Below are 5,000 nucleotides of genomic sequence, written 5' to 3'. Positions count from 1 at the left end.
TCTCTCTCTCATTTCCAGTCATTTATTTAATGCCAAGTTCAACTTAATACACATCCCAGTACAAGTGCCTGAGGATAGGAAGCAGATTTCTTCTGTTATTCTTTCCTTCCTTTCTTCTTCTTCTTCTTTCTGACTCAGAGCTGTCGGTCGAAAGGAAAAATTCTCGGATGCAAAGGAGGTTCTATATCACCTCAGATTGGCCCAACTGGATTTATCTTGCACGAAACGAATGGAGAAAATATATAGATTCCCCTCGGGTGAGGACATATGCTAATTAATGGACCGAGAAAGAGAGAGAGATAGTGGCAGGTCATATTTCGACGCTTTTTATGCTGACAATCTTTGTGTGTTTTAACATTATCACTCTGGAAGTTTATTTAAAGAGAGAAGGTGAGCTAGAGAGAGAAAAGTTCTCTGAACTGAAGTTTCATGGAGTTGTTTTTACTATCATGTTTACACACACACACACACACACACACCACACACATATATATATATATATATATATATATATATATATATATATATATATATATAATATATATATATATATATTATATATATATATATGTAACATGCTAGTAAAAACAACTTCATGAAACTTCAACTCAGAGAACTTTTCTCTCTCTAACTCACCATCTCTCTTTAAATAAACTTCCAGAGTGATAATATTAAAACCCACAAAGATTATCGGCATTAAAAGCGTCGGAATATAAGCTGCCACCATCTCTCTCTCTCTCTCTCTCTCCCTGTATATATATATATATATATATATATATATATATATATATATATATATATATATATATATATATATATATATATATATATATATATATATATATATATATATATATATATATATAGATATATATATATATATATATATATATATATATATATATAGATATATATATATATCTATATATATATATATATATAAATATATATATATATATATATATATATATATATATATATATATATATATATATATACAATGTCATTACTTGTGATAACTTCGTTCACTTAAACTAACAAATCTCTCAAGAATTATCTCTCGCGGTGATGCTGCCGACCAGAAAAGCAAACTTGAGAGAGAACGCTAATGAGACATTTTATCCTCGCGAAATAACTTCCGTCTAGATAAACTGCATCCAGAGAGCTCTCCTAAGCAGGAGCCGTACATTCCGATTACCTACAAATCCTCTAAACTGCGCACTGAAGGCATAACTAAGTCACTCGTTCCGACAAAGTGAAATTCCTGCTCCACTTCCACTTATTTCCGAAATGGCTGGGGGCAGGACCTCTTGTTTCGCTGGTGCCTTTGTTTCAGGGCTCAAAGAAAAGGGAGGTTTTTTGGTGACCCAGTGACCCTGAACGTAAGTAACTTTCTTCCGGGTTGGGACCGAGGACGTTAAAAAATAAAAATATTGAAGGAGATTTTATTGAAAAAAACAGACGCAAGAACTTTCATGCTCACTTGGTGATTCTAGCATAGGGCCAAGCACTATTCAAGTGACTGATGAATATGAGAGCTAATCTTCTCAAGTGATGAAAACATGCGAATGTACGTAGGTAGACAAGCGCGCGAGCGCGCATAAAACGTTCGGTTTAAATCGTTCAGTTGTATTTACTTCCCCTGCGTGCTGTGATTATGACAGGTGTAAGGTGTCGCTGCGAGAGCTGCGAGAGAGAGAGAGAGATAGAGAGAGCGGAAGAGAGAAACCCTGGGTAATCATGAAACAAAGTTCCTTATAGGGATAGGGCGCAAAAAATAATCCAAGATGAAGTGTGTATACTTATTCATAAAATAGCACATATTGGCGTAAGAATATTGCTATATATTACTCAGTAGCCACTAAAACCAAAATAGCAGCGACAAATATTTTTCTATGTGCAATGTCGAGATGATTTATCTGTCAGCCAAAAAAATAAAAAAAGTCAGCAATCACGGTTAACAAAACGACAACATTTTCTTCCAGAAACAAAAAATGAATTCAAAAGAGCCCATTTGATCTTTCAACCCAGAAGTTAGAGCGAAAGTTTCCAGAGTCTTTTGTTTTACTCATAATGGCGTCTGGATGATGGAGGCTTTCCAAAGGAAAGGAAAAAGGGAAAGAGAAGGAACAGGAGGGTATGAGTTGCCGGGTTCAGTGGAAAAGAAGAGAAATAGCTCTTAATGGAAAGGGCTTTCTATGCGGGTCGAGAATGACGAGGGGTTCTTTGCTTTCAGGGAATTTAATTTCCTATCTGATGGCGACGCTCAAGGGTAAGATCCGGGAGTGTGGATTCTGGCATCTGGGAGATGGTGCTAAAAATGGTTATTGACAAAAAAAAAAAGGTCATTTTCTTTCTGTAACTCGCTGAAATCTCACCAGACTGTTGAACAAGCCTTTGGTACATCCTCAGGCATGTTCTAATTAACTTGGTGATTTCCTTCGTTTAACAAAAACGAAATAATCTACTTATGTGAAATATTATCGTTAGAGGTCGGCGAATAACTCAAGATTTTTCATTGACTTTTTTGGAGAAATCTAGAGAGAAGGAAATAAATCAACAATAATGTGTTCTCGTTGCTAAAAAAAATTTCTCTAGAAATGAGAATAATTGTTTAAAGGACATGTTTAACATACAATTGTCCTGTTAATTATCGGTTAAAAACATGAATGAAAGAGACATCTTGACTTATGCAAAAGAGAAGATCGTCTAGAGTTATTGTTTATAACCTAATAATAATGATGATGATAATAATAATGATAAAAGCTGTGAGGTGTATCATGTAATTCAGTTTTTTTTTATTGAATTTCCCTTCACAAGTTTCTACCTGAGAATTATTTTATTCTAATCCTGACTCTCTTGCTGTTATTTATGGGAGATGCTTTTGAAGGAAACAAGATGAAAGATTATTATAATTCTGACTGAGACCTATCGAAAGCTATTCCTTATGAACCACAAGTTTCCTTTATGTAGGGAATATGTCACATTTCATGTCAGTAAAGCGAAACATATTAAGATTATTGAAAAGAAAGTCGACTTGAACAGGTGAAGCAATTTAACTAAAAGGAATCGAGATTTTTTAGTAAACTGCCCGAATTTCTTTTTTATACTTGACTCTATTTGCGAGCAAATATTGGCTTATGAGGATCCAATAACGAGAGGTAAGGCAAAGGTAAAGAAAGGATATATGGAAAGTAAAAAATGAAGCTACTCATACGCTTTACTTGAAGAATGAATTTAGGCTAGTCTTTAGAAAAACGTAAAGCGTACTTTCTTGACTACGCTTCTAACAGAAGCAGTAACATCAAATATTGGAAAAAATAACAATGATATAGTAATGAGTATAATTAGAAAAAAGGCAGTATAATCAACGAAGATGATAAATATAACGATAATTTTGTCCATGATTTAGAATTGTGACAAAAGGCCCAGGTATCCGTCATTATATAATTTATAAAATAAAGAATTGCTATTAAGAGCAATATAAGAATTCTGAAATGAAATTCAAACCTCAAAATAGGGATAAATGAATCAAGAAAATAAGATAACCAGACCTTACAGTCTTGAAAGAGAACAAGACAAAGCACGATAACTATTAAACAACAATTTCAGAATAAAAATCCGGTAATAACTAACCACACGCGCCATCTATCGGGAACAATGAGAAGGATATATCGCTGAATACAGCCCAGACCATTGACATAAGACGATCCTCTCACTTATCCACCTGCACTTAGGATTCAATTTGCAACTGTTAAGCTGCTGCATTGCTTCTCAGGCATCAAAGGAATCCCTACCGATTTCTGAGCAATACAAAGGAATAATGAGGATGTCGAGCGGTATCAAATGTCTCGGATCGTATCAGATGTAAATGATACGTCAATAATACCAGCATGTGGAAACTGAACGCTGGTTTCTTCCAAGAGATTTTACGTCTTTTCATCTGTTTGCTTAACGCGAAGGTTTATGTACAGTATCCTTTCTATTTACGAAAATTGTTTGATACTTCACTAAAATTATTGCATTCAACAGTCTCTCTCTCTCTCTCTCTCTCTCTCTCTCTCTTTCCTGTTAAGATGGTTGCTTCAGTCATATTGCCCAACATTTTTGATATTTTATATTTCACCAGTTCTTACCCCCATTCCTACTGGGGCTGGACTTGGACTTGAAGGACATCAGGAATGTCTCTGTTCATCCCAGCGACCTCAAAAACTATAATATCCACCATTTTTACATTTTATTTTTCACCTGTTCTTAACCCTTCTTTCTATCGGAGCTGAACTTAGATTTAATAGCATCGGGAGTGTACTGTTCATCTCCTTTCTCATCCCTTTCCCTTCATATCGTGGCTGGACAAAGAATTAAAGAGCATCAGCAACATCACTATTCATCTCAGTGACCTTGAAAGCTATGGATTAGACACTAATATCTGTTGTTTTAGGTTATTTTCACATGTCACCCCTGCCTACCTGTTTCCACTCCCTCCCTATCTGAAGCATCGAGAGTGTAACTATTCATCTCAGTGACTTCGAAAACTATGGATTAGACACCTATATATGTTGTTTTCGGTTATTTTTTACTTTTTACCTCTTTACCTACCACTCTCCCCACAATGCCTAAACCCCCTCCCCGAATCCCTTTGGTGCCAGTGATGTCTTACCACAACAGTATGTTTTCCCGGATGCTAAGTTATAGTCATAGCAAGTTTGGTAGAAATTGCTCAATTCATGTCAAAGTGTATGTGGCACATACATACAACATACACACAATACATACATATACATATATATATATATATATATATATATATATATATATATATATATATATATATATATATATATATATATATATATATATATATATATATATATATGTGTGTGTGTGTGTGTGTGTGTGTGTGTGTGTGTGTGTGTGTTTGTATTTGTATGATTTTTTTAGAAAAATCCAAAAATAACAACAATAGGCCACGTCAGAAATATTGTAAAACGTTCACTAAT

Source organism: Macrobrachium nipponense, chromosome 7 (assembly GCF_015104395.2).
Source record: "Macrobrachium nipponense isolate FS-2020 chromosome 7, ASM1510439v2, whole genome shotgun sequence".
NCBI classification, from domain to species: domain Eukaryota; kingdom Metazoa; phylum Arthropoda; class Malacostraca; order Decapoda; family Palaemonidae; genus Macrobrachium; species Macrobrachium nipponense.
This window is presented reverse-complemented; position numbering follows the sequence as displayed.